This window comes from Cricetulus griseus, chromosome 8 (genome assembly GCF_003668045.3).
Source record: "Cricetulus griseus strain 17A/GY chromosome 8, alternate assembly CriGri-PICRH-1.0, whole genome shotgun sequence".
Taxonomy (NCBI): domain Eukaryota; kingdom Metazoa; phylum Chordata; class Mammalia; order Rodentia; family Cricetidae; genus Cricetulus; species Cricetulus griseus.
Window position 1 is genome coordinate 90837101 of NC_048601.1, and position 27295 is coordinate 90864395.

Sequence of the window (27295 nt, forward strand, 5' to 3'; positions counted from 1 at the left end):
GAGAAAAGCAAGAACATGTAATGAATTTTATTTTATCTAAATGAACTCAATTTAAAGATCTGGATTCATTCTAAAAACACTTTGCCATTTATTTCTTCTTTTTTTAAAAGATTTTATTTATTTATTATGTATACAGTTATCTGCATGCATGCACACCAGAAGAGGGAACCAGATCTCACTACAGTTGGTTGTGAGCCACCATGTGGTTGCTGGGAATTGAACCCAGGCCCTCTGGAGGAGCAGTCAGTGCTCTTAACCTCTGAGCCATCTCTCCAGCCCCCTATTTCTTCTTTTTTAACCTCTACTATTTGCGTATAAAGTATTTTGGTCATTTTAACCACTTTACCCTCCTCATCTACCTTTACTCCCACTGAGCTCCTTGCTCTCAGGAGGTCCTCCTCCCACTGTCAATCAAGTCTTTTCAGTTGTTGCTGTTTTGTTTTGCTGTGACCCTCTGACACTGAGCAGGGGTGCTTTTATGAGCATGGGTGTGGGGTTATTTACTAGAACATGTGCAGTGCACCGGTAACTATGTCACTAGAGTAAATGGATCCTCTTCCTCCAGCAACCATCGACTGCCAACAGCTCCTTGAGGAGAGGAGGGGACTCATGAGCCCCCCCCCCCCCAATTCAGGATGGATTGTTGATGGGTCCCATCATCTTGTTCAGGTGCTGTGAGGTCATGAATCCAACAACCATGCGATGATCAGAAGATACAAGATTCACAGAGCTCCCCACTCTTCCCTTCTTACACCCCTGTCCCTATGTTTCCTAAGACTTAGAAGGGCTAATACAGATGTCCCATTTACGGCTTTGTCTTCTATTTAACATATATTTGTAACTCATAGCTTTTGTATACTTAGGCTTTTCTTGGCGAAATGAAAATTAGATGGTCCTTGGTTGGTCTTCTCTTGAAATGATCTTCCAATTTTAAAATCTTATTTGATCAGCCGTGTCAGGAAGTTCTACATCACTTCTTCTCTATGGCCATATCAATTTTATCCTTTACTTCCAACTATCTAGGAGGATATGGATTCCAGGGTCTCGGGACTTGAACTTGTGACTGGACGCATGGAGAAACCTGATGAGAAAGGACATGTTTTGTATGATTCCTGGCCACCACACCCATCGTGTGTCATACGGTGTTATCTTGATCTTCTCTTCTATGCAAGGCCCAGCTCATTTATAAGAGCATGAGCTGGACTCTGTAGCTTGTTTTGGTGTATCTAACCTATTACAATTAGAATCAGTTCTTTCTCTTATCACACATGCACAATCAATTTTTACTTATCCTAAAAGTAGCTTTTTGCTCCACAGGAGCAATGCTTCCTCATAACCATATTTTCAGTTTTGAAGGAGTGAATTTATATTACACAATATACAGCAAGTAATAATAAAATGGTATGGTGGTTTGAATAAGAATGGTCCCCATAAGTCTGGTAGTAGTGGCTCACACCTTTAATTCCAGCACTTGGGAGGCAGAGGCAGAGGCAGGCAGATCTCTGTGAGTTCGAGACTAGCCTGGTCTACAAGAGCTAGTTCCAGGACAGGCTCCAAAGCCTCAGAGAAACCATAGGCTTACATATTAATAAATGGCCCGGAGACTGCTCATGTGATATTTTGGAGAAGAATGTAGCTGCTTTAAGTCCTTCTCCAAAAAGTCTGCCTGAAACTAAATTGAAGAATTTGGATAATTGTCTTGGCAGAGGAGATTTCAAGACTGCCTAGTATTGACTGTACCGTGTGGTTACTAATCACTCTTAATTCACTTCCTAGCTGTGTTCAAGGACACAGTGTTTTTACCCTATCTAGTCTTCTTCTGTTCTCAAAGGCATGGTGTCTACTCTTTGGCTGTCAGGCTTTTCTTCCCTCCCCTTTGCACAAGGAGGGGGTGGGAGCAGCCCATCCATGGACATGGGACCTTGGAAGATACTCAAGATAAACATGGTTGGGTCTGAAGTAGCAACTCTGACTCCATTGCCAGCCTCTCAGTGAGCTTAAATAGAGCATGATAATTTACTAACACAGTGAATAACAACAGCTTTATTCCAAAGCTTTTTTGTTTTGTTTACCAGTATACTTCTGGATACCTCTTGAATCCAAACTCAATCTTTATGATCAAGTATAAGAATCTATGGTTTAAGATATGGTTTGCAAACACTTGCTAACTGAAATGTGCATATTTATTTCACTTTGGCTGCTGCTCTGGGTTACATGTGTTGCTTTCCTCCAGTTTTGTTCCTTTTCAAAGGACTGGGTAGGAGCTCCTAGACTAAGTAAGCCTTTCAAGCCTCAGTGTTCCCTGTTTTAAGCAGTCCATAGAACTTGTCTTGCTGCAATGGTCCTACCCCTGTCAGTTTCTGTCAGGTGACCTTGTCCCTGGACTGTTCATACTACCTGTCATGGAAATCTCCTGAGTCAGGCCTGGGGGCTTCTTAAGAGGGCTCAGTATGTTCCTTCTACTGGAAACTGCTTGAGCTCTGTTAGGGATACTCAGAAGGCATGCCCCTTTTCAGGTTAGACCATAAGAGATATACAGGTGAATTTCCAGGGGTGGACTCTCCACATTACATAGGACTTTTAAAGTCAAAGGCATGCCTCCTGCTACTTTCCCTGCCTCAGCTGTCCTTCTTCCTCTAGCTCGGGAGAGAGCCAGGGACCTCTCCTCTGCCATTCTGTTTTCACATCTCAGCACATTGGACCATTCCTTTCTATGGTGGCATCATGTTGATAAATGGTTAAGCCAAGCATGGAAGAGAGGGGGAAAGCCACTCCTTCCTTTCAGATAGTGTCCAGGCAAGTGAAAAGAGTGAGCAATCACCAGGGTGGTTCAAGCAAACATTACTCCCTTCATGTGTCAGCACTGAGGGGAGGAAGAAAGGGCTGGAATTAGGAATATGCTTCCAAATAATAGGCATTGGTCAGGTGGGCACCAGCCAGGTGGGCATCAGCTAGGGGTACTACAGCCTCCTGGCAGGAAGTGCTCAGGACGCATCTGGTCAGCCAATATGGCCCTTGAACCTGGATTTGAACTTGGCAGGATCAAGTCAGGGGACAAAGTGACTTTGCCATTCATAAAGCTGACACAGTGACATGCACTGCACCTGCCAGTTGGGGAGACTCCAGGTATGGTCTCCCCAGGCTAGGAGATGGTTGGCAATAAATCTCTCTATGTTTTTTCTTCCCATCAGACAGGATCTGGCAAAAAAAAAAGTCACTGACCTTGAGAAATGTCTGGCTTTGTGTTGTGATTTATCAAAACAACAACAGAAAAAAGAATCAGTTGTCTGTCTTGGAGAACTGATTTATCATTAGCTTTCCCTGGCTCTGTGACCTCTAAAGACCTTGCTTAGTTAGCATGTAACATAGTCATAGAAAGTAGTTTATTCAGCCAAGGCATTTTTCAGATATAGAAATAGGGAGGCAGAGCAGCAGGCAGGGCCCCAAACCGTCAGGCATTGAAGGTGAATTCTGGCCTTGCCAATCCCTAGCGGAATGATCAGGCTCAGCCACTTAACCATGTAAGAGTTTCTCAATGATTAAAACCAAGTGCCATGAGAGTGCAGAAGTTAATATGAGAGAGTGCTATTTAATAGTATTCAGTGCTTTTTAATAGTATTCAGTTTTAATTAAAATTTCCAATAGTGCTGGAGCTTTGTGCTGACCCCGGGCTGCACTCTTTCACTAACTCACTGGTTCTCTTTCTGTTTGATTCTTGGTTTTGTTTTGCGTGTGTGGCTTTATCAAACAGAGTCTCATGAAGTCCAGACTGGTCTGGATGACTTGAATCCTGATTCTCCTGACTGTGTCTCCTAGGTGCTGGGGTTTCGGGGATGGCCACCACTTCTGGTGACCCAATGTGTGAAGCCATCAAACCACTACCACATCTTAGTGTAATTAGCGGAGTCCCCATTACCATGGTTGCAGGGGAGGCAGAATCGAAAAGACATCCCGAAATAGATACTGGGTTTGACAGGTCTGATTTCAAATGATGCACAGAAGTATCTAGGCTGCATTCTGTGTGCCCCCCTCCCTTGCCTCTTCCTTCAGTCAATCCTTCCCGACCTTCTGAAAGTGTCACTACTTGGATATACCAAGTCCCTATAAATGTGTGACTGTCGTGGAAACAGCCAATCACTGGACTAGCTAGGGACTCAGGCTGACCGGGGACAGTGAGCATGATAAAAATAAATAACACTTTGTGTCTTAGGGTTTCTATTGCTGTGAAGAGACACCATGACCATAGCAACTCTATTTATAAAGGAAAACATATAATTGGGGCCGGCTTACAGTTTGGAGGGTTAGTCCATTTCCTCCAACAATGCCAAACCCACTTCAACAAGGCCACACCTCCTAATAGTGCCACTCCCTATGAGGTTTCACTCAAACCACCACACTTTGCAACACTCCCCTCCCCCCCAGTGACATTAAGCCTAGAACACAGTAGATGCCATTTGTGGTTTATCATGCGTTATCAAGAGAAGAGAAGTTCTGCCTGCCACAGAGGCTCTGCTTCCCAGGCTGGCAAAACAATTATGTGGAGATAGGGAGGGTGAGTAAAAATGCATTCTCAGGACAAACAGTGCAAGGGGTTGCCCTGCACGCTCCTCAGTCAATTCTTTAAATGCCTCCTGCCCCCCAAATCTTCCCTGCAGCACCTCTGACTGAGCAGCTCTTCTCCCACCCCAAACAAATAATCTCCTTTGCTCCCGGGCCCCACCTAGCCTTCCAGCCTTCTCTGGACCTCAGCCTCCTCATTAGCAAGGGCGTTGGCTTTCTCCCCATTTCTCCAGCCAGTGTTCACACTCAGCAGCACCGAGCTACCGTGGGACTCAGCCCTCAAAAGTGCTCTCCTCTCTGACTCTGACGGCACGCTTGCTACCACTGCTACCCTGGAAGCTGGAAGGATATATGATTGCCTCACCTAATGTCACATGAACAGTCCAATCAATTACCTCTGGGGATGGGAAAATAGTTTCTCTGAGGACGTTTTGCTGCTTTTGTGAGTTGGACACAACACAGGAGCACACTTTTTTTTTGGAGACAGTGTCTCACTATGTAGATCTGGCTGTTCAGGCTGGCCTCAAACTCACAGAGCCCCACCTGCCTCTGCCTCCCCGATGCTGTGATTAAAGGCGTGCGCTACTATACCTGGCCACAGGAGCATACTTAGTCCTTAGGACTAAAACAGAGGCCACATCAAATCCCTCTTGTAAATGCTGTGCTATCAAAGTGCAAAACATTAATGGGATATTGTAGAGCATTCTGTGTAGCTGGAGTTTCTTGTCCTGCCTGGTCCCAAAGCTGCCTTAGCCCCAAATAAACACACAGATGTTATATAAAACTGTTGGCTGATGGCTAAGGATTCTAACTGGCTAGCTATGTCTTAATTATTAACCCATTTCTATTAATCTAAGTATATCCACATGGTGTTATCTTAACAGAAAGGGATCCAGATCTGTTACTCCTTCCTCTGCTACGTGGCACCCTCTCTGCCTACCTTTCCCAGAATTCTCCTTGTCTCCTAATCCCGTCTATCTTCCTGCCTCTATTGGCCAAACAGTGTTTTATTCATCAACCAATAAGAGAAACATATATGCAGAAGGACACTCACCATCAATTCTGCACTTGTAAATGTTACTTTGCTTCTCAAGCAAAGCCGACAACCAACCAACCAACCAACAAGCAAAACCCTTCCCTTGATTTTCCAAAATAATGCCAACCTCAATACACCCACTTCTAGATCTCACCTCACATGTAGAAGGGTTAGTCTGTGTGAGTCTACTTAATAACTACAATAAACTATTGGACAAAGCATCTAGATTGTGCTCCATAACTCTTGCTCTTCCTGTTTCTCCTGAGTAAAAACACTGTAGTAACCAGACTGTCCCTTTCTACCTCCTCCTCCACCTCTGCCACTGCCAGGGGGCTAAACTACAGATTAGAGGCAACACACAGGGAAGCAAAGAGGAGCCAGGATGGGAACTGGCATTGAAAGGTAGGGGAACTAGAGTGAGGTGTAAGGAAGGAAGCTTCGGGGCAGATTTCTGTGAAGAGGAATAAGGAACAGACATTTTATAGCTTTCATGGCTATGCAGTGCATCTTCTTTAATGATACCAGAGAGATGCCACTAAGGTTGGAATTACTCCTAATTACCCTTGACTGCTGGAATCAATATGCAGAAACCCTGCTGAGATGGAGCCAGGTGGGTGCCAAGGTTTCATTTCATCCACGTTCAAGTGCATGCATAAGATAGAGAAATCTCCAGAAAATTACCAACTGCCAGGTTTAAAGACTTAGACTAACAAGGGACAGGATGATGGAATGTGAGACAGTGTACAGTCATAGGGGTAGCATAACAGATGTGAGCTACGCCTCAGGTGACAGAGGAATGAGTGAGTCATGTCTTCAACTGCTGTTGAAGGCATGTGTTCAGGGCACCCAGAATATTTATGAAAATTATTGGGTCCCTCTGGTATATGGATAAATAATGCATTCCATTTGAAAAGCAAGCTTCCTCAAGGTATTTCTAAGTAATTTGTCTTTTCTATTATGCAAACAGCAGTCTGTATTAATGTGGTACTCACTGTAACGATGCAGCCCAGATCAGTCAGGCACCTTTCACAAACGATCTTTGATGAAAAATTAAACAGACAGGAGGCTTCCTGCTTTAAACTTAATGAACAAACAGGAACACTGAACCCAATTGACAATTGCTTCTAGGTTCCTTTCAAATAAAACCATGTATACTTCTCAGATTATAAAAGTTATCCGTAGTACTGAATAGTGAGTTAAAAAGGCTGCTCTAGATCTAGACAGATTACCAAGAAACTTGCTAATTATTTGGTGTGTGTCATTAAAGCGTTTTACAATATGTTAGGGTGTTCCAGCATGGCAACACAGGAGCTGTCTGAAGCTAAGCAGGTATTAAGCAGGTGGGGACCTGGCATGTGGCCACTGGCACTAAGCAGTTTATGTTTCAGGAAAGTACTGCTTATATAGCTATGTGATGCTTAAATCATGGCATGAGGCAGACAATAAAATGGGAATATCCAGTTCCCCTGTGGGTTTTTATTTTAAACCACTAATTAACACACACACACACACACACACACACACACACACACACACACACACACCAAGCATTGCAAACACACATTTCCTTACCTGTGTGTGCCTGATTTATATGCTAAGTAAAATTAAAAAGTTTTACAAGAGGATATTGATGCTTATTTTTGAAAAACCAAAGCAATGCACTAGGGGGAGAATATATGAAAGAAAAAAACATTTACCTTTACTCTGTATTTCTCTAATTTTTTGTCCTTTACCTAGGAGGATTTAGTCATAATTAATGAGCAATTACATTTATGAGAATTAAAATAGGACTACTGAGATGGCTTCGAGGGTAAAAACACTTGTTGCCAAGCCTGATGACCCCAGTTTGATCCTCAGGTTCCATATGGTGGAAGGAGAGAGCCAACTCCCATAAGTCACACCCCCCTATAAACATACACATATGATGGCACAGCATGTGCCCCAATATATAAAAATTTAAATTAAAATGTAATTTGGTTGATGAGAAATTTCAAAACAGTGAAATAAATAGGCTGAAGCCACCCACACTTTCAGCTATAACTTCAGATCATTCTGATAATATGTTTGATGGCTCTAGCAAGATGCCATATACTGACAGAAACAATAAACATTTATTTCCCATAGTTCCCAAGACCAGCAATTTCAAGTCTGAATCCCAGCAAGACTTGGCTCTGTGAAGGTTTCTCTCCCAGACTCATAATAGCTTGTTTACTATGTGGCCTCTGACTGTATCTTGGGGGAGAGCTCGTCTATCTCCCATCTCTGATAACTCCTAACCCTACCAAAAGACCCACCACAACCCCTGTAAACCTAGTCAGCTCTCAAAGGCCACACAACCTAACACCATCACATTGGGATCATGGCTTCTTTGGGGATGGGGACATAACATTCATGATTTTCCATGTACTTTTTTCCAGACTCTCATAAATGTATTTAAATGGTTTGGACTATATAGAATATACACAGTTTTGTGTCCTGTCCTTGTCATTTTATGGAGTGGATTATTTCCTTAAGATAGATGCACGTACATGGAATTAGTAGGCGAAAGACCATAAACTTTGGAATATTTTTGGTCCATGTTACTATTCAGCTTTCCAACAGCATATAAAAATTTTTAGTTTATAATTTATAGTTTTATAGTTCTGCCAACAGCATATAAAAATATTTGTTGTCTGTACCATTGCCAATGTTGAGGATCAACAATTTAGAAATCGGGTAAATGCCATCTGATAGTGTTCAAAATCTTGGTTAAATTATAAGCATACACGCACGAAAATGTCTGGCTTTTCACAAAGCAAACACTGCAAACAAGAAAGTCAGCAATTTCCCATTCTCAGAAATGCCCTCCTGCCCCTGTTTACAACCTCCCTAAGAATAATGGCTCTCCTCACTCCCAATGTCAACACACAGCTCTGCTTTCATTCGTTTGTCTACAGGACTGTTTTAGAAATCTGGCATACTATTTGCATTTCCCTTCTGTTGTTACTGGACATTTGAACAGTTTTCAATTGTGGATTGTGAGTGTTTCTATGTGAACCAGTTGGTGGCTGCATTTTTGCTGGGCATACATCTAGACATGGACTTGCTGGGCCAGGGTATGTCTGCATTCGACTTCGGTGGACACCGATGAACTGTCTCCAGAATGGCTCTTTCAACCTAGACGTTCCAGGAGTGAATAAAGATCTAGTTTCATCGAATGTTGGTTGTCTTCTAACAACTGTCTTTTTACTTCAGCCAGTTGCCGGCTTGTTATACTGTAACGTTGTCACTTTAATTTTCATTACTTGGTGATTAATGAAGGGAACAACTTTTCATTGTCCACTGGTCATTGGGGGGGGGGTAATCCTCTCTTGTTAAAGGGGCTTTTTCCTATTGAGCTGGCCATTTCTTATTAAGTTGTATAAGCACATTTAACATTCTAGGTTTGAGTGCTTTGCTAGATATCCAGCTGGTTGGTTACTGTCTTCCTTCCTTCCTTCCTTCCTTCCTTCCTTCCTTCCTTCCTCTCTCTCTCTCTCTCTCTCTCTCTCTCTCTGTCTCTCTCTCGTCAACTAGACACAAGCTACAGTTATCTGGGAAGAGAAACCTCCGTTTCCATCAGATTGCCTGTAGGCAAGTCTGTGGTGCATTTTGTTGATTAGTAATTGATATGGGAGGTTCCAGTCCACAGGGCTGCATAGGGGCCACCCATGGGCTAGTGGGTCTCTATAAGGAAGCAGGCTGAGCAAGATCTGAGGAACGAGTCAGTGAGCAGCGCCCTGCCCCGCCATGGCCTCTGCTTCAGTTCCTTCCTCCAGGCTCCTGTCTTGAGTTACTGTCCCAACTTCTCTGTCTCTGTCTCTGTCTCTGTCTCTGTCTCTATCTCTGTCTCTCTCTCTCCCTCCCTCCCTCCCTCTCCCCCACCACCCCCATGGCTTTTCGAGACAGGGTTTCTCTGTGTAACAGCCCTGGCTGTCCCGGCACTCACTCTGTAGACCAGGCTGGCCTTGAACTCACAGGGATTTGCCTGCCTCTGCCTCCCAAGTGCTGGGATTAAAGGCATGCGCCACCACCTCCCAGGTGCCCCAACTTCTCTTGAAGATAGACTCTGAGCAATAAGCTAAAACAAACCCTTATCTTTTGGTCACTGTTTCTATCACAGTAATAGAAGGCAGAAATTGAACCAGGTCATGAGGTTCAGGCTATGACAGGCTATGACAGACCTGACCATGTGTTTTGGGAAGGATTGTGGTGACATTTGAACTTTGGAGCAGAAAATCTGGTGAATGCTGAGTTCAGTGACTGTTCTGTGAGAGCCTGGAACATAAAAATGTTGAGACTGAGGCAGTTGATGGAGGCCTCACTTGTGAAGTTCAGAGGGAAGCCAAGATCTTACCAGGGCTGGAGCTGAAGAACCAGCTGTGGCTAACAAGAGGCCATAAACACAAAACTGAAACTTTTCCTTTGCTGGGACAATTGATATAAGAAGAGAGAGACATCGTTAGGCCAAATCTCTGGGAAGGGTTTCCTTAGAGTCAGCACCACAGAAGCTGTGATCCAGAGGGCGCCAAGGCTGGACCTTGTGCTGGCAGCCGAACGTGGGTAATGTCTCAGGGTTTTCCCCAGATGATACTGGTTTTAATGGCTTGAAGGGGTCATGGAGAGTGTCGGAGGCTTGGCACTGTGAGAGGCCTGGAAAGCCATTGGCGAAGGTGAGATCTCAGTTGCAGTAGAAGCCCTGAGTTTGAAGAGCCAATGGAGAAATGTTAAGGCTTAACACCATGTGGCAGGGTTAGAGTTCCTGAAGAGACAGCAGGAGAGGCTATGGGTGAAGGTACAGCCTTTTTGCAGCAGAGACCCCAGCATTTTGGAGATGCCATGACCCTATAGGACTTCTAACAAGGACAGCAGCAGGTATGGGGATGGCCTAAGCCTGGGAGACAAGCCATGTGTGTCCTGTGGGTGGCAGAGCTATAGAGAAGTCTGGAAGATAGAGTCCCAGCTGGGACAATGAGCTTTACTCTGCTGCCCTTTGGCTTTGTTTGATCTGATTGTAACTGTGCCCTGGCCCTTACCTTATGAAGTAAGAAGTATGTATCTTAATTTTGACTTTGCAGAAGCCTACAACTAAGACTTTGGAATTTTGGAGAGCCTGAGATTTTAGATTTTAGGCTTTTGGATATTTTCAAGAGGCTTTAAACTGTGAAAGAGACTTTGGATGTTTTAAAGAGACTGAACTTTTAAAGGGTTTGACTTTTCAATTACCATGGGACTTTTAAAGTTATTTATGTTTTACATTGTGGTACTGACATTAATATGAGGTCTTGGGAATAAACAATAAAGGAAAGGTTAAGGATTAATAGTGACCTGTTACGTCAAGCTGACGGGGAGTCAAATGTCCTTTTTTGTTGTTTGTTTGTTTTTGCTTTTGTCAGCTTGGCACAAGCTAGACTTATTTGGGAAGAGGAATGCTTACATGATGGCTTGTAGGCCAATCCTCCTGCCTCATCATTAATTAGGATTACAGACCCATACAGGCCTGGCTTGTCTTTTGGCTGTTATTTGTTTTTATGTTTAGCTCTTTCATTCTGGTTGAATTGGTTTGATATTGTAAGGTAGGACTCTGAATCCTTGAATCTTTCTACTACTTAGACCAATTTCCTTTTTTTATTGATTAGCAATTCTCTTTCTAATTGATTTATAATGTCTCCCTTATAAGTTGAGTTCATTTATATACTGCAAGTAAATATTATAATACCATATTATAATTTGTTTCATGGGTATGTATGCTGATCTTTGACTTGTATTTCAACTCTTTTGCTATGACACAGATTTTAGGTGGGCTTTTTTATTAATAAATTTTGTTCTTTGATGACTCCTGTTGTATATAATTCATGCTGGATATTCTCCCTGACCTATTCTGATTTTCTTCCACCCCAGCCAGTGCCCTTCTTTCTTACAGATCTCTTTCCCATATTTAATAGCTTTTGTTTTGTTCAGTGTCCCTCCTGGATCATGGAAGGCAGCTTTTTCACCTGGCCTAGGAGGGGGAGCCTGCTGCACAGCCCACCCCAGGCAAGTAGGAACTGAGAAGGACTGGGCTGCGTACTCTTGGGTCCACATCATTACCTATGGACCAAGCACCAAGCCCAGTTCTGCTAGAGCATACAGCTCAACTTGGGGGCACCACCATCTTCTGCCCACACATCTGCCTTTACCAAAGATGTCAGTGACAGCAGGCCCATGGGCATAGAGAGGAGGGAAGCCACACCAGTGACCAGTCAGCAAGCGCATGGTCCTCAGTGTGCTCAGTCCAGTACTAGAGACCAAAGGAACCCAACCAGAGACCTGTCTCTGTAAAACCCAGCCCAACTCTACAGCCTGTGACTGCACAGGACAGAATGGCAGCCACTTTGCCACCCATAGTGTCACAAGAAGTGCCACTCCAACATTTTAGGTTTACAGAGAAATCAGGCACTAGGGAAATGTCTGGAGAACTACAAAGATGACACCAGCTAACAATCTAAGCAACAGAGGAGAGGCTACCTTAAATGCCCTCCCCTGATAATGAGATTGATGACTGACTTATATGCCACCCTATAGCCCTCATCCAGGAGCTGGTGGAAATAGAAGCAGACACCCACAGCTAATCACTGAACTGAACTGGAATCCAGATGCAGAGAAGGACAAGTGAAGAGCAAAGTGAAGAGCCAGGTCCAGACCTGGCTGGTGAAACCCACAGAAACAGCTGACCTGAACATCAGGGAGCTCTTGCTCCCCAGACTGATAGCTGGGATACCAGCATGGGACTGATCCAGACCCCAGGAACATGGGTTTCAGTGAGGAAACCTCGGAAATCTAGGGACCTCCTGTAGTAGTTCAGTACTTATCCCTAGCATAGGTGTGGACTTTGGGAGCCCATTCCACATAGAGGGATACTCCCTGAGCCAAGACACACGGGGGTGGGCCTAGGCCCTATCCCAAAGGATACGATAGACTCTGATGACACCCTATGGAAGGCCTCACCATCCAGGGGGAGCAGAAAGGATATGTGATAGGTAGGGTTTTAGTTGGGGGGGTAGTAGGGGAGGACAGGAGGGAGAGGGAACTGGGATTGTCATATAAAACAATCTTGTTTCTAATTCAAATTTTAAAAAAAAATCTGCAAAAAAAAAAAAAAAAAAAGAAGTGCCACTCCAGGGCCCCCGTGACCAACAACACAGAGGAGCGTCCCACCTGGCCTTGGAGCTCTGGTTTAGTGTCCCATTGCTCCTAGCACGGACATTGTATCTGCTTTCCATCTTTGTGGTTTTTAGTTTTTCTAACGGCGTAACCAGACGTGCAGGTTTCTGAGTGGTTTGGCTAACCCCCTTCATCTTAACTGACTTCTCACTCATGCCCCTGCCTCCACGCGTCCTACCCTTCTCTGTGTTTGACTCTTTCTACTCCCGACGAACATCCTTTTCCACATTCCACCTAAGTGCTACTGCCCGCCCCTCCTTTAAGATAACCCTCCCCTACGAACCCCTTCCTAGCTTCCCAGTACTCCAAATTAAACACGAACAAATCAAGAGCTGGGTCAAGATCTGGAATATAAGAGGGTTTGTCTTTCTAAGCTTAGGATACCTCACTCAGTATGAGTTTTTTTTTTTTCCTAGTTTCATCCATTTACCTGTGAATTTCATAACTTCGTTTTTCTTCATAGCTGAAGTTCCATTGTGTATATAAACCACATTTTCACTATCCACCCATCAGTTGGTGGGCATCAGGGAAGATTCCATTTCCTGGCTACTGTGGACAGAGCTGCTATGAACGGAGGTGTACATGGAGGCTCCCTGGGTGAGGTCAATTTTTTTTAGGTAGCCTTTTTCTTTGTTCAGAGTTTTATTTTGTTTAGTTTCTTTTATGTTAGACATGTGTTACCATCATTGTCCAACTTTGTCAAACATTGTTTCAGCTATAGAGCCCTGCTGGGTCACTTTTAGAACTTTCTTGTTTGTTTGCATTCCCAAAAATATCCCTGAGGTTTTGAGTTAGAATAATTCGAATCTGTGAATTAGCCTGTGGAGAATGGCTTATCTTTTCCCTTCAGTTTATGGGCTTCCACATTGGAGTTCTGTTCGTTTCTTCCAACTCACATTTACTTAAAGTTCTCACTTGTATTTGCTTTCGTGTTTACACATGCCACAATAAAAATCAGTGAGTGTTTGCTGTGCAAGCATAAGGATCTGAGTTTTCATCTCCAGCACCCATGCTGGGCACAGCAGAGTGTGCCTACAATCCAAGCACTAGGGAGGCTGAGACATGAGTAGCCCCAGAGCTACTGGCCAACTCCTCTGAGTCAGTAAGCTTTAGATTCAGTGAGAGACCCTGTCTCAAGCAGATACGGTAGAGTGACAGGAAGACAGCCAATGCCCACCTCTGACTTCTATATACTCTCTCTCACACACACACCCATACACCACACATACATGCAAAACATAAATATAGTGACAATGTGGTTGTGTAGTTGTAGTTTTATGTAGTTGCTGTTTGGCCATTGATCTACTCCCTGTTGAATGTTGGTGAAAATGAAGTTCCAGTGGATAGTTTCTCATCAGGTAGGGGAAGACAGTGAGACTGTTTTCAGCTAGACTCTGAGCTAGATCAATGGAATAAATGACAAGCAATGAAGGAATGTTTGGGAACTTCCCTCTGTGGGTTCATTAGCCAGATGAGCCCATAATTGTCACGATCAATAGTCAAGCTACAGTGAGCACCTCAACCCAAACTAGGGCTGGGATCAGATTTAAATGGGCAAGCAGGAAAAAAGAAAAGCCAATTGCCATAGTCTCATGGTCTCTTTATTACCCTTATTCAACCCATATTTTTATACAGTCGAAAATTTGTAATCCTACCTATTGTGTTAGTATTTCACAGTGAAGCTTATAATATTTGTAATTTATTAATTTTTTGCAGTAGGGCTGTACTGTGTAGTCCAAGCTGACTTCAAACTCAGAATCCTCCTGCCTCTGCCCTTTAAATGCAGAGAGATTATGGGTGTGGCCAAGTACAGGTGGCTTAAAATAGCTGCACTGCATGACTTTCTTTTCTCCGAGTGTTACATACATAACTACAGAGGATAACATGTGCTGGGAATTGAAAAGAGACAAAAATTATTTACCTTTGTATCATGTGTGGCTATAAGTTTCTTGCTTCAGAAAAACTATTTGGACATGTGGCCGGAGAGATGGCTCAGCAGTTAAGAGCACTGGATGCATTTCCAGAGGAGCCAGGTTCAATTCCCAGCACCTGCATGGCGGCCCACAACTGCAGTTCCAGGATATCTGATGCCCTCTTCTGGCCTACACAGGCACTGCACACACATGGTGCATTGGCATACATGCAGACAAAACACCCATTATTTGGACATGTGTGCAGTTCGTGGCAGTACCTGTGTGACGTCTGGCACCACGAGCTGATGTCAGGTGGCAGCCACTAGCTCTTCTGTACCACGTGCCCAGCTCAGCCCTTCTCTGTGTCTCACATAACCATCACGCATGCACTGTCTCCTGGAATGTGGCAGCAGCAATGCCAGGCCCACTGCCCCAGGAAACTTCAGTAAGGGTGCCGGTCCATGGAAGAGGAAGTAGAGGTACAGTAGTCAGCTCCTTGAGCCTGTTTGGAAGGCCTCAGAAAGGTCCCTGTCTTAGCTCTCCCCCCTAGTTAGGTGCTATGGATCTCTCCACCCACTAGTAGAGATGAATTACTTTGGGGCAAAACACCTGCTTTCCTCTTTCTTGTCATTTAACATGTAAATTGTTTGGGGAAGTGTGAAGTCATTAACACCTTACTTACAAAGAGTTCTCAAAATTAGAGAAACTGAGAAAATGAAAGTTCAAGCCTTGGGGGATAGAGGTCCTTTGAATAGGAGGGGGGCTGTGTGAAGGAGAGCTGCTTGGAGAGAAATTATTTTGTACTTTTCCAGGTGTTGTGGGAATGGACATTAGGTATAGAACTATTACTTTGCAGAATCATATCTATGGTTACTGGTATGTTTCAAGATATTTTATATGCTTAGTTAAAACAAATTTATCTTCCCTTGCTTTTAATCTCTAGCCCACCAAGAATTTATTGGCTGCTATTATGAATTCTTTATATATTTTTAATTAAGTTAAATTAATTTTTTTGAGAATTTCACTCATGAGTATTTCGTTTACATCCTCTCTTCCCTCCCCTCTCCCTCTTCCTCTCCAACTCTCCCAGCATTCATTGAATCCCTCTCAAACTCATGACTTCTTAATTATTATTGTTATACATAGATGTATAATATATATATATATATATATATATATATATATATATATATATATTCATGTATCTCCTACAAATAAGAGCAATGCGTTAGGCAGCTCTTTAAAGAAACAGAACAATTGCATGTATGTATACATTTTGAGAGAAGGCTTGATATTAAAGGATTGGCTCATAGAATCATAAAGCTGAGAAATTTTAAATCTCTAAGGTGGGCCTCACACTGAGATGGAGGAAGAGCTGATGTTGCAGTTCCTGTCTGAAGGCTGCCTGCCTCTGAGTTCCTTCTTGTTTAAAGAATGATCTTTATGCTATGGGGCTTTCAAGTGATTGCAGGAAGCTTATTGACAGTATAGATGGTGATGAGCTTTATTCAAGTCGACTGATTTATATATTACTCTCACCTACAAGAATCTCTTTCATAAATTCAGTGTGGTAGTATATACTTGTAATCTCAGCATTAGGGAAGCTGCACCTTGCAGATTCATTTCCAGTCAAGGTTATATGGTGAGGCCCTGTCTCTAAAGATTAAACCAACCCAAACCAAACAATACCAAGCAACCAACTGACCAACCAAAATGGACAAACAAAACATCCCAATACTGTAGGCAGAAGTTTCTGTCCTGCTTGGTCCTGCTGCTGTGTAGTTCCAAATAAACACACAGAGGCTTATATTAATTATAAACTATTTGGCTTATTGCTCAGGCTTCTTATTTCCTAGCTCTCTCTTAGTTATTAACTCATTTCTATTAGTCTGTGTATCTCCATGTGGTCTTGGCTTACCAGTAATGACTGGGTCATTTGCTTCCTCAGTAGCTACATGGTGTCTCCTTGACGCTGCCTACTAACTTTCTCTATCCCTGTTTGGATTTCCCACCTGGCTAAATCCTGCCTGTCCATTGGCTGAAACAGCTTTATTCATCAACCAATAAGAGAAACATATATTCACAGCATACAGAAGGACACCCCCATCATGATACTCTCATAGATGTGTCTGAAATAATACTTGATCAGCTATCTGGGAACTGTGGCCTACCCAAGCTGGCACATGAAACCAACCATCACAGCTGATGTTCCAAGACTACCTCAACTGAATTTAGTAGTATGCATTCAATTAAAAACATCCCAAAGTTTTCCAGATGCTGGCTTACTCATTACCTATTACTTACTATAAACTCAAAAGAATATATAGCTCTGTTTAACTGAGAGTCCTAAAATTAATGGTCACCCTCTATGGAAGGCCTCACCCTCCCTGGGGAGCAGAAAGGGTATGTGATAGGTAGGGTTTTAGTGGGGAGGGGTAGTAGGGGAGGAGGGTAGGGAGAGGGAACTGGGATTGAAATGTAAAACAATCTTGTTTCTAATTCAAATTAAAAAAAATCTGCAAGAAAATTATGGTCACAAGATTTCCTTACATTCTAAAAATTATTGAGGATTCTAAAGAACTTCTATTTGTAAAGATTAAATGTGTCCATCACACTGAATAATAAAACTGATAAAGTTTTAAATAATCATTAATTCATGTAAAAACAACAATAGGAAATTTGGTAAATATTTATATAAAAAACATCTTTTAAAAATCATTTTTTGTTTGAATTAGAAACAAGATTGTTTTACATGACAATCCCAGTTCCCTTCTCCCTCCTGTCTGTGCTTACAATATTCCTGCAAAGAAAAGCAAAAGAAGGAAAAAAACTAAGAGTGGCATTGTTTTACATTTTTAGAAAGTTGACTTGATGGAAGTAAACTAGATTTTCCTATTTTTCCTGACTCAAATTTTTTCTGTCTGTTATTTTGCCTGAAGAAGTGTATGTAGACAACCTGTCCGTCTTCAGATACATGGTTGGCAAAGAAGTATTTAGTTAGCCTTCCCACAATAGGGTACTCTTCAGCTATGCTATATACTGACAATTTCCTAATGTTCATCTTGTAAATAAAATAATATTTTTAGCTTATATATATGTATATATTTATATTTATATAAAAAGAGCAATAATGGCAGCATGTTATGCATCAATAGCAGCAACAGCTTTTCCAGGTTCTGTAGTCCTTTGAACAAAATTGTAGAGACATCCAGCACACTCCATTTATAAAATAATATTTCAAGAAAACGCATTTTGTTCAGCTCAGGCATCGAACAGTTGCACTCAGGAGGTTGTGGGTTACAACGTCAAGGCCAGCCTGATCTATATAGTGAATCCCTATGTACAAAACCAAGCCAAAGCAAACAAAAGAGAGGAACAAGGAGAGAACAATGTCTCCTCTTCCAGGCCCGCATACCTTTGCTCCTGCCTCGCTGTTGGCCATTCAGCTCTTTATTAGGACCACCAGGTGTTTTAGATGGGCACAGTAACACAGCTTCACAGAGTTAAACAAATGCAGCATAAACAAAGTCACACACCTTAAAGTAATATTCTACCTCACTAAGTAGCTTTGGGTCACTGTATTTTATCACAGTAACAGAAAAATCACTAATACAAAAATAGAGGGAGAGATTGCTGGAGGGGCAAGGTTTAAACAGAAATGGGGTAGGGGAGGAGGATTAACTAAAACTAAGAATATATGAAGAAAACATATGGAAACTTAATTTCCCCTGCTCTCTGGCATTTACGACCTGGGGCTATGTGCTCTTCCTGAGGATGGGCTGAACCTACTGCTGGCCCCCTGTAACGAACAGAACACTATAGGAGTGGTAGGATATCGCTTCCAAAATCGAGTTACAGAAAGGTTTTGGATTCCTTCTTGGGGGAGTGCTCTCTCTCCTCCCATCTTCCCCTCATTCTCTCCCTCTGCACCCCAGCCCCCACATCCTCTGAGGGAAGCTATGCTCTGATCAACACTGTGGTGGGGGTCAGGAAGGTCAATGTACATGGGACAAAGGACTAAGGCACCTAACAACCACATAAGGGAGTCTGAAAGAGATTCCTGCCCCACTTCCCAAAGCATTAGGACAAGAACTCAGCTAGTACCTCATCTGCCTCCTGTGAAACCCGGAGCCAGGGCCATCATCCAGAAAGCAGCATCTGAAAGCCAATCACAGAAACCAAGGGGTAGTAAATGCTACTTTAAATCATTAAGTCTGGGGCAATTTTTTTAGATAGCAATTGTGGTGGCTTAAATGAGAAGCCCCCCCGCCACACACACACACAATAGGCTTATATGTTTGAATGCTTGGTACCCAGTTAGTGGAACTGTTTAGAAAGGATTAGGAGGTGTGTGTGTTCTTATTGGAGGGGATGTGTTTCAGGAGTGGCTTCTGAGGTTTCAAAAGCCCATGACAGGCCCAACCCAATCTCTCTCTCTCTCTCTCTCTCTCTCTCTCTCTCTCTCTCTCTCTCTGTCTCTGTATCTCTCTCTCTGTCTCTCTCTCTGTCACTCTGTCTCTCTCTCTCTCTCTCTCTGCTAGCTGCCTGCAAATCAGGGTGTAAAGCTCTCAACTACTGTTTCAGCACCAGGCCTGTCTACTTCCCACCATGCTGGTCATGGACTAACACTCTAAAACTGTATGCAAGCCCCCAATTAAATGTTTTCCTCTTATGAAAGTTGCCTGGTCTCTCTTCACAGCAACAGAGCTGTAACCAAATCAGACAGAACTAGGAAACTACTGCAGGAGCTCTGCAGTGAGAAGCAGCTCTCTGAGCTAAAATGTCAGAAAACTCCAAGTATAGTACTGGAAGTAGAACTATACACTCATGCATGCATGAATGTACACACACACACACACACACACACACACACACACACACACACACACACACGTGCCTGCACCCCTCCCACAGGAGCACACACAAAGAAACCCCTCAAAATGAAAACGCATGGTAGGTAGATAAAGATTTCTTGCTGTGTGACTCTCTGCATTTCTCCACTCTCTTCTTTTCCCTCTGACACACCAAGGGGAGCCTTTGCCTTCATCCACCTTCTCTTAACTGCTGGGTCAGGAGAATCCACATGAGACAAGGCCCTAATTGCACTGCAAAGGCCTAGACCTGGGCTTGAGAAACAGGTTTGTTATTTCTCATGTGGAAACTTCAAAACAGCTAGAGAAATATTGCTAATGGTTGGGGAGTCACCTTTAAAGGAGGGGCACAAGAATCAGAATGCCTTTTAAGTAATGTTTTGTGGATAGTTTATGTTTCTTTGACTTCAGCTTTATACAGAGACTGAACTATATGGGAAACTGAGTTTACTGGAGTAATACACACACACACACACACACACACACACACACACACACACACACACATCAATGCATATAATGCAAAAATACATGCAAATATTTAAATAAATCCTTGTAAAGAAGCAGTGAAGGCTTGTCTTAAGATATTAATGAAACACTTCAAAACACTGATACAAAGTGTTCAGATTCTCCGATGTTTGTTGTGTGAGTTTCGTTTAGTTGTTTTTTTTTTTTTTCAGTGAATGTCTGGCACATTGCAATCCTCAAACATGTGGTAATCTTTGTTGTATTGGCATATTCAGTGACTTGTACATTCAGCAATAGCATTTGAGCAAGTTATATCAGTAAGCAATATTTTCAGTTACGTTTCAAAAATAAGAATGGGTTTAAACTTGCTGAATGTAAAGACTGACCCTCAGGTCATTGTAGCTTTAGTAGTTGCTTATTGTATTAGTTCAGATACTAGCACTGCATGTGCTGTGCATATTCTGGCTTTATTAAAATAAAAGGTTGAACTGCACAGTCTCCTTTGTTGTTGTCAATTGTGGTTTACTTTAGAGGTGAAAATAAAGTTGTGCTCTTGCCTGAATTGAAGAAGAAGAAGAAGAAGAAGAAGAAGAAGAAGAAGAAGAAGAAGAAGAAGAAGAAGAAGAAGAAGAAAAGAAGAAGAAGAAGAAGAAGAAGAAGAAGAAGAAGAAGAAGAAGAAGAAGAAGAAGAAGAAGAAGAAGAAGCAGCAGCAGCAGCAGCGAAGGTCTTTCTATGTCCTCCTGGATTGGAAGTCTCACTAGCAAGCTTGGGATGATAATACAATACCGAAGACACTATCTCATTAAAAACCCCTTTGAAATGTTGACAGTGCAGGGCATCCAGAAGACAGGACATAATTCACACTGACAGCTATGACAAGGATGGGTGGACCCAGCAGTGTGACATGAGACAAAGCAAGAGAAGAAAATGGTAGCTCTCCTGAGTGACTGAGTGGCCTCTCCATGTCTGCATGTAAAGCACCTGGTGGCAGCCTGAAATGTCACTGGGGTGTGGGAAAGTAGAAAGAAGTCACATTGCCTGTCTGACTGGTGACCCCAGAACTGGGAAGGCTGGGGGATGAGGGTGCCACTTTTCTAAGGTGACTTCTGCCACACCCATCCATCCTTCAGGGTGCTCTGAAGACTGTAATATGTCACTTCACGGACTCCGGGAAACAGGAGCTCTCGGATACTCTCCAAGAGTATAAATGGGCAAAACCAAGACAGCTTTGCAGAGAGGGATGTGGCTTTTTCAGTCTCTGAGGGAGAGCAATTCTTTACCCATCCACTCCACATCCCCTGGACATCTCTCAACCCTTTCCCTCAAAAACTGCAAAGCTGCAGGGAGCTTAGGCTTCTCTAAAGTAACTGTTGCCTGAGTGTCTGTGTTGTGCTGGAAGCCATGGGATTTGAACGCCTGCAGTGTATGTCCTGATCATTGGTTCTTCCGGTCTAGACAAGGAGAGATGCCGTGTCTGGTGAGAGTCGTGACAATGTCAGTTCAGAACCCCCTTTGAAAACTGTCAAAGATTAAAGCTGAGCAATCCAGGAATATTTTTCTACCTCTTTGTTGCCCAGGGCGTCATCGTCATCTAACTCACATTCCTTCTGTATCAACCCAATGCACCCAACACTGAGTGAAAGGACTCTGGGCAGCTCAGGCCTGGCAAACATGGGTCTGGCAGGCCCATCTGCCTTGTGCATTGGTATTTATGTCTATTCGAGAGGGGTGGATCCACTGGAGCTGGAGTTACAGACAACTGTGAGCCACCACGTGGTTGCTGGGAATTGAACCCTGGTCCTCTGGAAGAGCAGTCAGTGCTCTTAACCACTGAGCCATCTCTCCAGCCTCCCCTCTGCCTTGCTAAAAAGCATTAGATTACATTCCTAAAGCTAACCACCAAAGTCTATTCCCTTATTTGGCCACTTCCTCCTCTGAGGTGACTACCAAGGTCCAGCTGTTAAAGTATTGAAATCCAGCAATCAGAATCTCTTTGGCTCACCCAATTAACATGCCCAATTAAAATGAAAGACCCCATCCTAACACAGGGTTTCCCATTTTACCTTTATAAGCCACCATTTGCCTATGGGCCACCTCTATCTCCTCTCAATCCTCTTTCCCTTGTCCCTTCCCTTTCTCCTTTCTCCTCTGTCTCCTGTCTTTGTCCCTTATTCCTGCCCTCTGTTCTTCTGGGGCAAATAAATGTCCTTTGTGCCGAGAACCTGGTCTTGGGGTCCAGAGCTGGTACTTTCCCTTTCACTGAGCCCAGCTTACTCATCTGTTCTGTGAACAAATATCATTGAGAACTTCGTGTATGTCAACCTCTGTACTGGGTCTTGGGTAGAAAATAAATTTAGCAAAAGTCAATATTCAGTCAGGTGCAGTGAAGTGGGCCTGTAATCCTAGCCCTCAGGAGCTGAGGCAGGAGAATCTCAGGTTTGAAGTAAGCCTGGGTTACATGACAAGACCCTATGAGAGAGAAGGAGGGGGGGGAGAGGGAGGGGAGGGAGGGAGAAGGGGAGGGGAGGGAGGGGGGAGAAGGGGAGGGGGAGGGGGAGGGAGGGGGAGGGAAGAAGGAGAGGGGGAGGGAAGAAGAGGAGGGGGAGGGAAGGAGGAGAGAAATCCACTAATCAAATATAGCAGAGGTAGATACATGGTCATGGAGATAAGTGTGGTTCTGGTAATGGACAACCACTTAGTGCCCGAGGCTGTTGTCATCAGGCAGGAGATTCTGGCTAATTACATCCCATAGTCTCTCCTCTTCTACCTGAGTACTCTTTGCCTCCTACAGAGTTGTTACCATGACAAAATCACAGGCACAGACATCATTAGTCTCCTAAATCTCCCCTTTCCCTGCCCGTGCTGTGGTGGAGCTTCAAGGCCCAGGAGTTCCAGTTTCAAATAGGCACTGTCCGTTTCTAATCTCTGTGGCATTCTGTGGACAAGCCTTTGCCCTCTCTGGGCTCACTTTCTCAACTCTAAAATGGGAACAAGGTACCCAGTCAACACACCTAACCAATAAATGCCTGCTACTTTTAGTTACAACTCAGACTTCCATTGTCTGTAAATAATATGGACTCCTGAACCCTGGAAAATGGAGTTGCTTGCCTGACATTTAGATCCATATTTGAATTTTTGCATTATAGTTATGAGAATTTTCTTGATATAAGAAAAAAAAGCAATGAAAATATGTCTATAAAAGAAAAAGACAGGTCCTCTGGCTCTTGTGTAGAAGGAGCATTTGATGAAGGAGTTTCTAGCACATTAGCTTATGCTTTGGCAATAGTCAAGGGAGTGGGGGCTCTTAAGTATCCTGTATTTCTGGAAAGCCAGAGTCAGGCTTTCTGTTCCAGGAAGAGTGACGTTAGATGGTTCATTACATCCAGTAAGTCTATTATCCTCTGTGGCAGAGCTCTCTGGAGATGCTGGGCCACCAGTCCCATCATATTCTTGGCTCCCAGCTAGCTGTCTCTGACACCTCAGCTTAATCCAGAAAGCAGGCTGTGCCCAGTGAATCTACAGAGTTTTCATGAGCTCCTCAGAAGGGGCTGTGTGTGTTCGCAAGTGACCCATCCAACAATGGTCAAGGGAGTCCGACACCCACAATTGGAGGCTCAGAGGCGCTTCTGGAGCAGTGTATAGATACCTTAACTCTGCAGGCACCCTCGGCTTTGCAGCAAGCTCTGCGTGTCAGCTCGTTTGTCTTGTTTCCTGGGTCTGACACGTGTCACATGCATCACTACCGCAGCACAGACATCCTTTTCCCTATCTTTCTGTGTGTGTGTGTGTGTGTGTGTGTGTGTGTGTGTGTGTGTGTGTGTGTGCCACTGCATGCTTGTGGGGATTAGAGACAACTGGTGGGAACACTTCTCTCTTTCCACCATAGTGGTTTCAGGGATTGGATTCACTCCAGCAAGCTTAGTGGCAAGTGCCTTTACCCTTACCTGCTGTGCCTTCTTACTGAGTTAGTTACTGCCCTTTCCTTTACTATAACCAGCTGTGTCCTCTTAACTGAGTTAGTCACTGCCGTCTCCTTTACTATAACCAGCTGTGTCCTCTTACTGAGTTACTGCCATCTCCTTTACTATAACCAGCTGTGTCCTCTTACTGAGTTACTGCCGTCTCCTTTACTATAACCAGCTGTGTCCTCTTAACTGAGTTAGTTACTGCCGTCTCCTTTACTATAACCAGCTGTGTCCTCTTACTGAGTTAGTTACTGCCGTCTCCTTTACTATAACCAGCTGTGTCCTCTTACTGAGTTAGTTACTGCCGTCTCCTTTACTATAACCAGCTGTGCCCTCTTACTGAGTTAGTTACTGCCGTCTCCTTTACTATAACCAGCTGTGTCCTCTTACTGAGTTAGTTACTGCCGTCTCCTTTACCATAACCAGCTGTGTCCTCTTACTGAGTTAGTTACTGCCCTCTCCTTTACCATAACCAGCTGTGTCCTCTTACTGAGTTAGTTACTGCCGTCTCCTTTACTATAACCAGCTGTGTCCTCTTACTGAGTTAGTTACTGCCGTCTCCTTTACTATAACCAGCTGTGTCCTCTTACTGAGTTAGTTACTGCCGTCTCCTTTACTATAACCAGCTGTGCCCTCTTACTGAGTTAGTTACTGCCCTCTCCTTTACTATAACCAGCTGTGCCCTCTTACTGAGTTAGTTACTGCCGTCTCCTTTACCATAACCAGCTGTGTCCTCTTACTGAGTTAGTTACTGCCGTCTCCTTTACTATAACCAGCTGTGCCCTCTTACTGAGTTAGTTACTGCCCTCTCCTTTACTATAACCAGCTGTGCCCTCTTACTGAGTTAGTTACTGCCGTCTCCTTTACCATAACCAGCTGTGTCCTCTTACTGAGTTAGTTACTGCCGTCTCCTTTACCATAACCAGCTGTGTCCTCTTACTGAGTTACTGCCGTCTCCTTTACTATAACCAGCTGTGTCCTCTTACTGAGTTAGTTACTGCCCTCTCCTTTACCATAACCAGCTGTGTCTTCTTACTGAGTTAGTTACTGCCGTCTCCTTTACTATAACCAGCTGTGTCCTCTTACTGAGTTACTGCCCTCTCCTTTACTATAACCAGCTAGCTGTGCCCTCTTACTGGTTTTCTTCCCCTCTTCACATGGGAAGGTGGAATGAGATTCCGAGAGACTGAGTTGAGGGCCAAGACACTATGTTTTCTTAAATTTACCATTTTAACCTCATGCGTCTGTCTGTACATGGAAGTACACACGCCTAGGTGCACATATGAGGTCGGAGGAAAACTTGAGGAAGTTGGTTCTCTCCTCCCACTATGTGAGTTCCAGGGTTTCAGCTCAGGTCATCTGGCTTGACAGGAAGTGCCTTTACCACCGAACCATCTCTCGGGCCCATGGCCAGGGTTGTGACCAGTATTTAAAATAACATTTTTCAACTTTGGCATCATTGGCAGTTTAGGGCAATAATTGTGGGGGGAGAGCACGGTGGGATGTTCAGCAGCATCTGCCTTCATACCCCTCACCCCAATTTTCATAACCCCAAATGCCTCCTATGGGGGCAATGATCTTAGGTAGAGAAGCCTTTTAAAATCTAGCCTTTCTAGTTCCAAAGCCCTTGATCATCCACAGTTGTGTTGCTGTTCACATATGCCATATAATTCCTTTATTTTAAACAGAAATGCAGAGGTGTGGTGGGCGTGGCCAGGTGTGCCAGGCAAAACTCAACACAGAGTGTATGGTCAGCACCCACCCCACACAGATTAACATTAAAAACAAATGCAAGGTGTATAGTATTTTTGGAAATTGGTCCAAATCTAACTATGGAGCCTGTCCATCTTGTCTGTCATTACATTGTCACCCTTTTTGTTAATTTTTTTTTTTTTTTTTATCTTTTAGGGTCTCTTCTTGGCCCATTTACTCCCACATCTAATGCCCACTGGTATCGTGGTCTCCCTAAACTTTGCAGTAATCCCTTTCCCAATAGGCACTGTGTCTCCCGGGTGTAACATGAGTAATAAATCCCCAGAGATAGACATTGGGGTTCAAGATGAAGATCAGAAAAGCAAATCAGCCAAACCACCAGAGAGCTCTTACCTCTACCAAGGCTGGACTCTCCATTTTTCCAATATGGACACTGTTTACAGATGTAGTGTTTTTCCTGGATGCAAAGACAACAGTAGACTTATTTTCTTGCTTATTACTAACATATGAGTAAGTACTTTAAAATGTATAACTACTTCGATTTCCATTCCACTGGGGAAAGAGAACTGACAAGACACATGGCAAAGTAACAAATACCGTTAAAAAGTCAGGCCACTCTGGAAAAATCAGAACAAAGGACCTGCATTGACTCATATGACAGCAAATATTGAGCACTTGGGATATCACCGGTCTCAGAAGAGGGGTCCAGAAGTGAAAATACACACTGGATTCCAAACTCACCATTTCTTATTAATCAATATATTTAATTAGTTACATGATAACATGATATTTTGGGCATATTTTATTATGTAATATGTTATTAAATATTTATGTTTATTTATTTTGAGACAGGGCCTCACTGTAGCCTTAGCTGTTCTGGAACTAGCTATGCAAATCAGGCTGGCCTTGAACTCATACAAATCTGCTTGCCTCTGTTTCCTGAGTGCTGGGACTTAAGGCATGTACCTCCATGACCAGCACATTATTAAAATTTTAAACAGGGCCAGTGAGTTGGTTTAGCAGGTAACGAGGCTTGCAACCAAGCCTATATTCTGAATTGATCTCTACATGGTTTTTCAAAACAGGGTTTCCCTGTGTAGCTTTGGAGTCTGTGTTGGAACTCACTGTAGACTAGGCTGGTCTTGAACTCACAGAGATTTGCCTGCCTCTGCCTCTGGAGTTCTGGGATTAAAGGCATGTGCCATCACCACCTGGCTGGATTACCTTTTGATTTGATTGGTATTTCACTGACTTATTGTACTGTCCCTTATGGATGACAATTAATTTGAGTCTGGGTACTTCAAAAAGGAAAAAGTTTATTTAGCTCACAGTCTCTGGCTTCATTGATTCATGGCAAATGGGATCATAGTGGGAACACAAGGGAGAGGAAGTGATCATGTGAGAAGCTAGAAAGAGAGCCTGGGAATTACCCAGGGTCCACACAGCTTCATGTGTCTTCAGTGGGCATGTCCCCAAGGATGTTAGGACCTTCTGCACTTCCCTTCTTAAAGTTCCGGTGATCCTTTTAACATTGGATCACTGGAGAC

General features: G+C 43.5%; 1 long non-coding RNA gene across 1 annotated transcript in view; it reads right to left on the reverse strand.

Annotated features, from left to right (window-relative positions):
• Window positions 1–201: 201 nt before the first annotated feature.
• LOC107979352 overlaps window positions 202–27295 on the reverse strand; it is a 38955-nt gene continuing 11861 nt past the window's right edge. The window contains exons 2-4 of the long non-coding RNA XR_003487713.2: window positions 26142–26205; window positions 18835–18888; window positions 202–1081 (exon numbers count right to left, since the gene is read on the reverse strand). This is a non-coding gene — a long non-coding RNA (uncharacterized LOC107979352). The remainder of the gene's footprint in view (window positions 1082–18834; window positions 18889–26141; window positions 26206–27295) is intronic.